Raw genomic sequence first — 13,285 nt, forward strand, 5'->3', positions numbered from 1 at the left:
GATTGCCTAGAGCTTTTCCATGAAATTACTCTCTTCAGTCATGGGAATGATGACCTCCAAGGACTCCCTATCCATCCAGATTATCCTTTCTTCAATATCTTTGAGATAAGAAATCTATACCAATTGTCTACTGAAGCCCTTTGTTTCCTTTGGTACCTCTGCGAAAGATACGTGGTAGCATTCGGCTTCCGTGTTCCAGAATTGTTGACCTATATGAGCTAGGATGAATCATATCCAGAATTTGTTCCCCCTCGGTCAAACACAATGAAGTTCCTTCTTCAGTTTCAGACGTAGACTCAATGGCTCGAGTAATTATTTGGTTGTGTAAAATGGAATGTCCTCTATACCCTCCACAGTCCTCACTGAATACAGGATTTGTAAGAAGAACCAAATACAAATCAAATCCTGTGTCGACCTCACAACACTTTTCATTCTGGTACAACATTCAGTTTGGTGGATTTCTTTAACAGAGGATATAGAAAGGATGATTGAGAGAAGATAAGGAATCATTTGTATGAGATTAACGGAGTCCCTAAGGAGCGAATTCCTCTAAATTTATGGAAAAATCCTTTTGATGCTACCACAAGTTTTAAAAGAGAATACTTCTTTTGCATTGCCAGCCTACAAACTGATAGAGTCGTCGAAGAAAGTTCTCCATATTCCTCCGATGGAACATGGACAAACACTGATTGAGGACATCACTGTCGCCCGAAGGCGTTAAACTACGATCATTAACTTGATGAGTATCAGTCTCGCTGGCCGACTTAAAATGGATCCAATACCTAGCTCTGGTTAGAAGGGCACTTTTGATGGTACAAACTGCACAGTCCCATGACAAAGTAGTGGCAATACTTCACTCTTATGTAGACAGGGTCGCACTGAAGACATCATTGGGTCCGCGTCCCTTAGGTCTTTAGGTCTTTTCATTCAGTCAAATTTCCACCTGTAATCTCATCCAATGTATTGTCTGTTAGCTGTCAATGAACATTTTTTCTCTTTCCATCTATCCAATTTCTTTCTTTTTACTTTCATTCGAATAACAGTTTAGGACGATCTCCTAACTGTTAATATAGAAAAATTCATTACTGCTTTCCCCAATGTCAAAGTCTTGTTGGACAAAGATCTTGAGCTTTCTATACATCTGATCCCCTTCAAACGAGCCGAAAGCTTAGATGAAGATTTCATCTTGTAAAACCTATTAAGGGAGGCCCTCTTTGGCCCCAAGTTATCCTGGATAAATCCTAAGATAACAAAACCAGCTAGTCCTAGCATTTTCTAAAAATAAAAAAAAATTATCTTGGCCCACCTACACCCCATTACCCATATATCCTCTTGCTTATCAAATATCCCACTAGCTTCTAGGGTCTGATCGGAAGAAGTCTCCTCGATGAAGTAAGATTTCAAAAGGGCAATACGTTTTCGAAGGATTTAAAAAAGAAGTAGCTCCATCTCCACAACCAAAATTGGGCCAATCTCAAAAGAAAAAAAATGAGAGCAACAAAGAAATGAGAGTTCAAAAAATAAAAAAAGAGAGGATGCATTGGCTCAAGATATTGCCGACAATTGGGACCAATTAGACCATGGGGTAAATATTGCCAATTTTCCTTCAGGAATGGAATTGTCAAAAGTACCAAGGTTGAAATTACCAAACTCTTCAGTTGAAACACGAGGGGGATTGCCAAACTTCTTGTTTACACTACTGAAAAGAAAAAGTTCCCCAATAAGTTCAATTACCAGACTCTTGGTAGAATTTTAGGAACAGAAGTGTCAAGTCATGGTTGGATCCTAGGGGCATATTTGAGCCTCTACCATCCTTTGGAACCTAGTGCTAAGCCCCATTACAACCTAGTAAAGCCCTCCCGGGCTAAATGATGATAAGACTCTCATCCACAGCTTTGAGCTCACCCGGCTATGATAGAACTAATTATCAAGGCTTCGATGTTGGGATATCTTTGTCCCGAACTACGTTTGACCTGATCCCTAGTCAGGGTATGTGGGCGACTTGATTAAAGAACAATTAAGTTCGGTCCTCCATCCATCCATTTACTTCTCTATCTTTTTACCCTCCATATTTTGGCTCTATTCTCTTCTTCGTCAATATCTCTCTCTTTGATGAAACCCAATGATAAAAAATAAAAAAAAGGAGCCTGTCTACCAAGGTCATGGGAATTTATGACTTGGAACATCAGCAGCAGTGTACTCACCCTTTTAACCAGCAAGGTGACTAGGGGAACCAGAAGAAGAATCAAGTTATCACTGGGGCAATTTCTATTTGAGATGACGGGGCATGAGGAAGAAAGTTTATTTCCCTGGGGCAGTCTACAGGAAAAAGAGCATCTAAAATATAAGGGACATCCTGTCCATGGAGAACAGTTCCTAATCGTTGAAGAACCTTGACGATCACACAAAAAAGAAAGATAATGCTACCCATAGAGGAAGGGAAGAATGACCTATCCACCCATCATGGTCATATCCATTTTGACTCACTGGGGAAAAATTCTACCCATTCAACCTTGGCCCCTCAATGTTTGATGAGCCTATGCATGTAACAGGGATGTGAATAATATGCCTACGTGGAATTGTGCAATAGGGTTTCAAAATAAATGCTTTTGCAAAATAAAATGTTCTTTCAAGAAAAAAATAAAAAAAATAGTAAAAAGTGTAAATCACAATCATGGAAAACGCTTAACTCCCAGATTGTCTAGGTTTTTTATGATTCCATCACAATTGTTCACTAACCTTTTGTGAAGAACAGGTGTTGTGCAGTACAAAAATGAAGGATATTTGGTAAGTATCTCTAATTGTATGTGATTGCGTTTTATTTGTGCATGTTTACATCATAAACATTTGCATAGGATTGTTTTCTCTTTACATAAAATGTTTTTTTTTTTATTTACATGGGGTTGTTTTCACTTTTCCAATTTCGATTATGTTTTGTCACTGTAGTACCTGTGCAATACTTGACTTCTCATGGTATATATATATATATATGATTGATTTTCAATTTTCATCATGCATAAGGATTGCACTGTCATATGTATCGTCCAGTGCTTTGATTTCTGTTATGCTTACATGCAACCTACTCATTTGATCACCATTGAACTCGTGTACAACTAGATCTCATATTATTTAACTCCCACCAGACTCACGTTTGGCTTGAGCAAACCTTCGATCTCTTCTGCACTCTCGTGCAATTTGATTATTCGATCACTACTGAACTCATCAATGACCTTTAAAAATTCTGCACTCTTGTGCAACTTGATCATATACTCGTGTATAGCCTGATCATTCATTAAACCCATTATACTCATGTATAATTTGATTGCCCTACAAATTTGATCCCCCTTGTACTCGTGTACAAGTTAATCATTGACTTTTCTGATCCTCGCTATACTCATGTGTAGTTTGATCGTCCCATCAATCTTCGCTCTCAGCTATACTCTCATTCAAATCAATCCATCAAAAGATCAAATCCGACCGAGCGATGCTCAAATGTTCGCACATAGTCCTTCTAATCTCCACTATACTAGCGTATAGTCCGACCTCCCATGGTCCCTTGATTTCTGCTATACTCGCATATAGACCGACCTCTTGTGGTCTTTTGATTTCTGCTATACTCGCGTATAGATCAACCTCCCATGGTCTCTTGATTTTCGCTATACTCGCATATAGACTGACCTCCTGTGGTCTTTTGATTTTTGCTATACTCGCGTATAGACCGACCTCCCGTGGTCTCCTGATTTTCGCTATACTCTCGTATAGGCCGAACTCCTGTGGTCTCCTGATTTTCGTTACACTCGCGTATAGACCGACCTCCCGTGGTCCCTTGATTTCCGCGTGTAGCCCGACCTCCCGTAGTCTTCCGATCCCCACTATACTCATGTATGGTTCGACCTCTCGTGGTCCTCTGATCTCCTCTATACTCACATATAGTCTGATCTCCTGTGGTCTTCTGATCTCTGATATACTCGCGTATGGCTTGATCACTGGTTGACCCCATCCTTCTGGTTGAGTGATGCCACCTCATCCTTAAAATCAGATTCTCGCTGAGCGTTGCTTAAAATCAAAACCCTACTAAGCGTTGCTCAAAACCAAAGATCCTTGTCGAGCGTTGCTCGAAATCAAAACCCTATCGAGCAATACTCAAAATACAAAAATTCCTACCGAGCATTGCTCAAAATCAGAATCCAGTAAAGCGTCACTCAAGGCCACTGCCATTTTGAGATCTGATCAGCTAATTGATATCCGATCCTTGGATCACTCATTGCTATTTGATCTATTGATCACCCATTGTCATCTGATCCTTGGATCGGCCATTGCCGTTAGATGCAATTTTTTCCTATAAATACCCCCCTTCACTTCTCATTTCAACATGTCCAAGTGGTGGGAGAGGGGGCACCCCTAGAGCTCCAGTTTTTCTTTTTTTTCCTAGTTTCCTTGTTTCAGGGCCTTTTCCTAGTCTGATTTTGAGCCTTTGAGCCTCGTCCCTCTGTCCGAAGTCCGGGTCCCCAGAATCCGCCTTTCCTAACCCATTTTCGCCCAAACCCCCTAAGTCTCTCATGGCCTAGTCACCCTGTCTAACGTCCTAATGCCTAGTTTTCAAAGTTTTTCGACACCGTTATTCTGTCCGAGGTCCTAGTGCCCAACACTTGTGAGTTGTTACTCTGCCCGACATCTAGGAGATTATTTTCCAAGGCTTTCTGATGCCATTACTCTGTCCGAGGTTCTAGTGCCCGACACTTGTGAGCCGTTACTCTGCCCAAAATCTGGGTGATTACTTTTCAAAGATTTTTCGACACCATTACTTTGTCTGAGGTCCTATTACCCGACATTCATAAGTTGTTACTCTGTCTAACAAAGGGCAAAGCCAATCTTTTGCCTCCACCTGAACTGGGGAACACGATCCATCCCATATAATTATATTGTTTTAAAGCATATAGGTACACATCTCTTTCATTTCATTTTAATTTCGTAACAATGTAGACTTTTAAATTACTCTTGTGTAGTGTACAGTAGTTAATTTAAATTAGTTTAACTGTAAGCAGTTTGTGCATCATTTTAGCTATACATGTGGGAATATGACATTTATAAAGGGAGCATATTCGAAAATCAGCATTTAGTAGAAAGACCGATTTACCCAGGCGAGATGGGTGCCTAGCACCTTCCCACTCTCGTAACTTGATCAATTACCCCGAATCTCTGACTAGACCAAATGAAGTTTGGTAGCCCTTCACAGGGCTACACCAATGGATCCTAGGCTCTAATCCTAGGTGGCGACTCCATTTCATTTGATTGTATGACCCCCAACCCTCGCTAAATCATAACCTTTGAGAAGACACATTCCTTGTCTCTCCAACCGAGGAGTATAACTCAAACCCTCTGAACCAAGCGTTGGGACATGCGGTTCTAAGAACGAATCCTCATAATATCCACATCCAAAGTACACCCTAATTTTTTGGACTAAACTGAATTTTCATTGGTTGGTGTTGCGATGCTGACAACTTTTAACACCTGTGACCTTGGGTCGTGGCAGTCAAGGGGATAGCTGGAATAAAAGGGGTAGAATTTCAGTTTGATGGGCAATGACACCACCCAAGGGTGAGATTTTAACCCTAGATCTTATGTATATGTACCCCCTCAAAGTCCTCGAAATGCGGGCCAAGGCTCGATGCCCTTGGCCTTATGATTTACATTTTTCAGCAAGAACAGACCCACGAATGGACTCACTGCTGATGAATCCGTTCGTGCTGTTTGGTAATTTTGTGAAGGGAATCTCATGGGACCCACTTATCTTGTGTCTAAACCTTGTATTTATGTTCTCGGGCATTGTAGACCCCACCCCCATCTTTCCCCCACCATATTGGACCAAATGGGTGGGCCCACAGAGCCCAAAACTTGAATTAAATGGATTCTTAAGTTTAAGGACCTAGGCAAATAGGCCCTTAGGCCCATTTCAAGTTATAAAAGAAGGGCATGAGCTCCTTAGCTCTTTCATTTTTCCCAAATCAGAAACTGTGGGAGAAAAAAGAAAGAATGAGGAAAGAAAGAAGAGGGGAAGAAGAAGGGAGAAGAAAGAGAGCTTGCTGCCCTCTCTTATACCTCATCTCCCTCCTCTCTTGCTGTTCGGACAAAGAAAGAGGGAACCGTGGAAGCCAAAGAAAGAAGAAAAAGAAGGAAAGGAAGGAGAGGAAAAGAAGAGAAAGAGAGAGAGATCAAGGGGGCTCAGTTGGCCTTGGCTCCTAATTCCTCCATTGGTAAGCACTCCTTCCATCTGTCCCTCTCCATTCCTCTATTTTAGTTTTGGGTATAACCTAGGTTGGATTTGGACTTGGGTTCTTCCGGGAACCTAAGTGATGGTTTTGTTCTTGATTGTAAACCCATTGTGAGGTTAATGTCTCCCCCTAATGCCCATTGATCTCTCCCTTAACCCCATTTAGAGGCTTAGACTTCAAAGACAGCAAAAACCTAAGTTTAGTTCTTGAAATGGATTCAATCTATTGAATCTGGTAATCCCTCGGTTTAGATGTGTTATTTTGACCCTATGTGGCCTTAGAACACTTTTGCCAAGCCCTTGGAGCCATTAATGGCCTTGGGAATCAACTAGGATGAAGTTTGGGCTAAAAACCTGTGTTCTGGGTGCGAACTGACTCAGGAATGGACTCACCATCATGCCTCCATTCGTAAGTCCTTTTCGCTCAGTTTTGTTTGATTGAGAATGGACTCATGAACGAACTCACCAGCCTGCCTCCTTTGGTAGATCCGTTCGTTACTGAGTGCTTGACCTCTGCTCACTATTTTGGCCATAACTTGGTCTATACACATCCTATCGACATGATTCATTGCATTGTAAACTAGAATTAAAGGGCTACATTTATTATGAAGTAACATTGGACCCAATCTAAGTGGAAGGCCCTTGAAAGTGGGCCCAAACTTTCTATTAAGCTTTGACAGCAATATTGGAATTTGGGTTGTACCCAGGTGACCCCGCTTGCTTCGTGGTCGTTAGGTAGACTTATAAAAGATTTTAGTAAGGGGTTTATACATCCTATAACACCCTCCATATATTCTAATTAGGTGACCTATTGTGGTGCCAAGGCATTCCCTTGATGTCCCATCGACCTTCCCCCTTTGTTTTGGGTTTTGGGAGCTATGGGTTGGGTTTGGTCTTGGGTTCCATTTGGGACCAAAGGATTGGGTGAACACTTCAATGTGGATCCACTCATGGTTCTAATGACCCTAATTCAATACACTTGAGACCCCCATTAAACCCCTGTAATAACTCAAGTATAAGCTAATGCCCAATTATTGAACCCTAGAGACCCCATTCCATTTTGGGTTTAAAGACTTAGCATCCCAAACTCTAGAAATGAATCCATAGGGGTTTCCAATTCATTTGGGTCTTATAGCCCTTAGATTAATAAGATGATTGGCTCTAATGGGTCAAATACACTAACTTAATACAACCATAAGACCCCTTGTGATTGAATCATAGACCTAGGGTTCTAATCTTCCAAACCCTAGGTTTGGGTATTAGTACTTTAAATCCCTTAGACCTTGATCCATTGTTTTGGATATGGTAGTATAACCTTAAGAAACCCTAGGGCATCCTTCCATGGCCTCTATGACCTTAAGTTCCAAAAATGGAAGTTGGAAAGTGAAAATCATAAATTCGAGCTCATTCTTGAACAGAACCACGACCAGATCCACCATCGTGTCTCCATTCGAGGTTTCGTTTAAAGCTATTAGAATTAAACTGTGAACAGATCCACGACCGGACCCACTTATGTGAATCTGTTCGAACTCTATTTAGCTGTTCTAGCAAGTAAACTTTGGGGATCCTTTGTGGGGCCCTCCTACATCTGCTTATGCTATTTTCACACATTCCTAGGCTATTTAACTAATATGGGGGAGCGTGTACCAAGGCGATCATTAGCAAACACTTCAAACCTTATGCGAACTATTGGTGAGTGTGTTTTGGATGACTATATGGGTTTACTTACTATTACTTATACATGTATCATCTTACTTGCATTATCATTCAAGCATGATTGCATATTTGCATTTATTATTACTTAATTGATGATGTTGTGGATTATAGCGGGTTACGGTGCCGGAAAGTACCGGTATTGGAACCCCAGGTTTATGTAAATTTCTAATTGCATGTCATTCTTGTATGTATGCACAGTGTTGTACTGGTACCTGGGTGTTAGATGGAATGGGACGTTGATACACCTAGATTACCTTTCGACATGATAGAACTAATGTAGCATTTCTGTGGTTAGGATCAGTTCCCTATGCTATGACCCTTACCAACAGGGGTTTAGGTGTTGGGTAACCAGAGCACCTGCCACCTGTGGAGAGTTAGAGAGGCTACGCTAGGGGTAGTAATGGTTATCGGAGTCTCCTTCTGGGTGGTTTGAGGCTATGGCCGGCGCGGGCCCAAGGTAAAAACTGAGGTTCCCTGTGGCAAGAATGGAAGGACCCACAATGTTTTTCGAGTTATTGCAGTAGCATAAACCCTTGACTTAGAATTGTGTGATAGGTGAAAAAATGTTAATAATATCATGCACCATGGACTATTTGTGATTTGTATGTGCTTGTGCATCCTTTTTCCACCTCACTGGCTCAATGGAGCTAACCCATGTGTACATACTTTTTTAGATGTTAATGCAGATGATAGATATTTGGCAGGTCTTGAGGTTTATTCTTCAGACTGCGACACTATTGGATCTGAGGACCTAGAAGCTGTGACAGAGGTGCATGAAAATGGATGTCCTTGAGATGACTGTGCCTATGGGGTACCCTAAGTTGGGACTTGATCCCTTTTTGCTTCTTATGGGGCCTTGTGCCTTTGTTTTAAACACTTCATTACTTCACTTATATTTGAGTAGTCATGTTATGGTTAGTGGGTTAACTAGTAAATTTTGTATGTATCACTTAGCCGATTTAAACATGTTATAACTGTTATTTAGACGCTTCTGGTATATTTGATCCTTTTGGAAATGTAATATTTCTTTCCTTCCGCACTCGGATATTATTGTGATGATTATATTAGTTTTGACTGTGATTTGGGACACTGCATTTATGATCCTGGAGGTGATGTGGGATGACGTGTGTTGTCCCAATCATACCCTTTGATTGTCGTTAACCACATTCGACGATTTGTCAGAGGCGGGCCAGTAGATTGAGGATGCTATCTAGATGTTGCCCTTTTCATTCAATGGTTAGAATGACCAAATCATTTTGCCACAAGACAAAATTACATGGGTCAACCAGATAAGCTTATCTAATTGGGCTGTGAAACACATTTTTTTTTAAGGGCAATTGGAAAATTTCCAACTCCTACTTACAATTGGTTAAAAAAGATTTATAAACCCCTCTAAGAAATTGTGCAAATCAATTAAAGCATTGCCATTTGGAGTCTATTTGACGACTCCCATATATTGGGTTGTACTCCCATGTACAATTTTCCTCTCTCCTATTTTCTTGTCCATTGTGCACATCTAACTTTAATGCAGAAGAGTAGGGCAGGGCAGGGCAGCCATTCTGAAGATCCCAATATCGATATGAGGAAGATAGATTGCTCTAGGGAGCCTTAAGAGATGAAAAATTATCGGTGAAGTCAGAAACCCTTTTGTTACAAAACTCCCAAAATCAGATTCATAGTTTAAGACAACCTCTTCTTGCACATCAGCAGATGGTTTGCTACTCCAGCTTTTATGTGGAAATTGGTATGGAATTGTCACATGTTACCCAAAATTAAATCTTTTCTATGGCGTGCATGTGTGACTAGGCGTGCAATAGGAGAAGGCCTCCTCCAACGTAATCTGGCTTATGATAATGCCCTAGCTGTGGAACTATGGTGGAAACCCCTGATCATGTAATCTTTCAGTGCCCCTTCGCCCAAGTTGTTTGGTTTGGTTGTTCCCTCACATATAGAGTTCCAAACCATGAGGAATATAATCTATAGGATTGGATCCAATCTTGGGACTTTTGGAAAATATAGGGAAGACACAATATAAAGAGCTAAGCAGCTTTATAGATTCATAGCTTGGTCCTTGTGGCTGACTCGAAATGATAAGATCTTAAGCAGAAAAGAGTGGAATCCTAAGTATGTTATTACCTCAACAAGTATAGCTCACAAAAAATTCATCCAAGTCCATCAACCCACTGTGGACAAAGCCCAACCTCCAAAGCCACCCCAAGAGTCAGCTCAGTTATGGAGGCCTCCTACCCAGCCCTTTCTTAAGTTCAACTGTGACGTATCATGGGAACCTGACCACTAATAAGGAATTATTGGTATTGTTATTTGTGACTATAGGGGCCAGCTTATCTTTACAAAATCCGAGATCCTAGCGATGGGGAGGCTTTACCTACCCACTCTGGTCTTTTGATAGCTTTCTCTTTGTGTATGGATATTATTATTGTCGCTTTAGATTGCATGGAGGTTATATATCCTCTTTTCGATCAATCAAGATTGGCTCCCCTATCTTCTCAGCCAATCTTAGCCGATATCCTCCACTTATCATCTTAATTCAGAGATTGTAAGTTTTGTTCAATTCCTAGAGAAGGTAATTCCTCAGCTAATTCTCTAGATAGGAAGACCCTGTCGTTGGCGTGCATGACGGTTTGACCTCTATTCACTCTTTGGTTAAAGGAGATGTGTAATCTTTCTTCCACGAGTTCTTCACATCAAAATGAATAAATTCCTATTAACAAAAACAAAACAAAACAAAAAAAAAAAAAAAGTTAGCTAACTATGTAACACCAAACAAAATGACAATATCAAAGTTGGAATGTTTGGATGTTTAGTAGAAAAGATTCATTGTCCAACAATTTCTTATCTCCCCCTTTTCCCTATATTTAAGATATGGTCTCATATTTACTATTTGAATGATGAACTTCTTGCGGCTTCTTACCCAGTCCACCTCCCTAGCTCCTACGTCAAAGTAGAAAGGAAAGTTGCATCTTTCTACTCCACCCCAAAATCCAACCAAACAATGTGAATAATACGAATAAAAAAAAAAGTAACATTTTTTAAATTTCACTATTTTGCTTTAACACTCCACAATATGTGAGTCCGACAAGTACCCTTTTTTTTTGGATATTGAGTACCATTTGTTTTTTAGGTACTTTGAAAAAAAAATAATAATTGTGTTTCCCTTTATCTATAGTGAAAAAAGTATTTAATTCACGAAATCTAATCTTGCGATTGGTCTTTCATCAATAGTGATGGCATTCTTTGTGGTTACAGGAGGACCAACTGTATGTTACAAAATTATTAGTTTAAAAACCAAATCAGATTGGTTGAACCAGATACCAACAAAAACTCGAAAGCCATGGGAATAGGATCTGACTCCTTTCTAATGAGCCTACTGGCCAGAGTGTGCTCAATGAGGCATCCGATGGCTGGTTGGTTGGCATGTACACATCCCCAAATATGCCGATGAATGCCTCATTGGGTAGATTCCTCATTGGAGAGGAGCCTGACGCATGGGAATATGAGATTATTTTTTTTTTGGGAAGCAGTTTTTCTGTCAAGGAGTGTGGCCTATGCCAACACTTCCATGTGTCTATCTCTCTCCTCAAAACAAGGGGGTAGCATAGTTGGAAAACCAGGTTTTGACTCTGCCGAGTCAAGTATAAAATTTTCAAAACCTGGTCAAGAGTCACGTAGACTTGGTTTATATAAAAAATGACCAAACTCGTGTGAATCAGTCCGAGTCATATGAAACTCGGTGTTTTGACCTGAGTCACAGAAAACTCGGTGAGTTCGGTCCTTTTTTACTAGGTCTATGACTCTAAGCTTAGCTTCCATCCTTTACTTCTCTTTTGAATCAACTCTCCAATCGACAATAGTGAGGTGAGATGAAAGGTTTGATGGTCAAGTAAGATTCTTCTTGGGCCTCTTAGTCTCTTTCTCTGTCTTCCAATGTCATTGACGCATAGGCATAAAGGGACACAAGCGGTTGGTGGAGGAGATATGATTGGCAGTGTAGTCCAATGATGGAAGAGTGACGATGAAAGGTAGGAGCAAATGAGTCGATCGTGTACGAGATGTTGTAGATTGAACCAGAAGGTACCATACAATATGGGATAGCAAGGAAAGAAGGGGGCGGTGCTGCAACATATTCGCTACCAGACATTCACCGTGTTGTCCAACTGAACTTGAAGGCTGAAGCGACCAAAATAAAGAAAATAGAGAAGGAAAGGAGAGGGGAGTTAAAATCAGATCCCAAATTGTAATCAATGGCCCAAAAGTATAGGGAAAGTAAAAAAGTCACTCTTTTTTTACATAGTATACACACTGATGAGCAGTGGATAGACTGTCATGTGATGGCCTTTGGGTTTTTTTTTTTTGATTAAAAGAAAAATATATTAAACTAGGGAATAAACAAAGTATTTACAGCATCCAGTTCATACAAAAAGTGGCGATGGTGAATCATAGCTTTCCTAGCAAAGTTAATCATCCAAACTAACATGGTACTATCAGGGTTTTCTAAAATGTACATACTATCCGGGACATACTCATTAAGATCAATCAACAAAGGCACCATATCCCACGGCCAAGAGTTTTTAGATGGTTGTGGAATATGCTGAAGCAGCTCCTTTGTTGAAACCCAAACTTCTTTGATCTTAATATCCATACTAGAGATATGTCGAAGGCCAAAAAATAAAGTTGTCGCCTCCGGTTCTAGGGCATTATACGCCATCAAAAAACTCGCATGAGCCGAGATCAACCATCCCTAGAACATAATGCAAAAAGCCCAAGTGGAGGAGTCTACGCTTGGTTGGAAGCTTCCTGCACATAATAAAATAGGAAAATCAAAATTAGGTAAACTCAAATCAGAGTTTATCATGGGTGCACTATTACTATCAATAATCAAGGGTGGTTCAAGATTGAGATTTGTTATCCAATGATTGATTAGTGTCATGGTTTTAATTGGATCAACCTTAGCATTTCCAACAACAACTTTGTTTCTTGAATCCCTTGATTATTGGTAGTAATAGTGCACCCATGATAAACTCTGATCTGCCAATAACTATTATTGATTTGAGTTTCCTTAATTTTGATTTTCCTATTTTATTATGTGCAGGAAGCTTCCAACCAGACGTAGACTCCTCGGCTTGGGTTTTTTGCATTATATTCCAGGGACGGTTGATCTCGGCTCATGCAAGTTTTTTTTTTTATCATCTTCCTAATCTGTTTATAGGGAATACCATTGTCTTTCCTTTCTTTATCCTTACTCATGATGACATTAATAGCATCTTACACGTTTACCCA

Source organism: Telopea speciosissima, chromosome 7 (genome assembly GCF_018873765.1).
Source record: "Telopea speciosissima isolate NSW1024214 ecotype Mountain lineage chromosome 7, Tspe_v1, whole genome shotgun sequence".
In the NCBI taxonomy this organism is placed as follows: domain Eukaryota; kingdom Viridiplantae; phylum Streptophyta; class Magnoliopsida; order Proteales; family Proteaceae; genus Telopea; species Telopea speciosissima.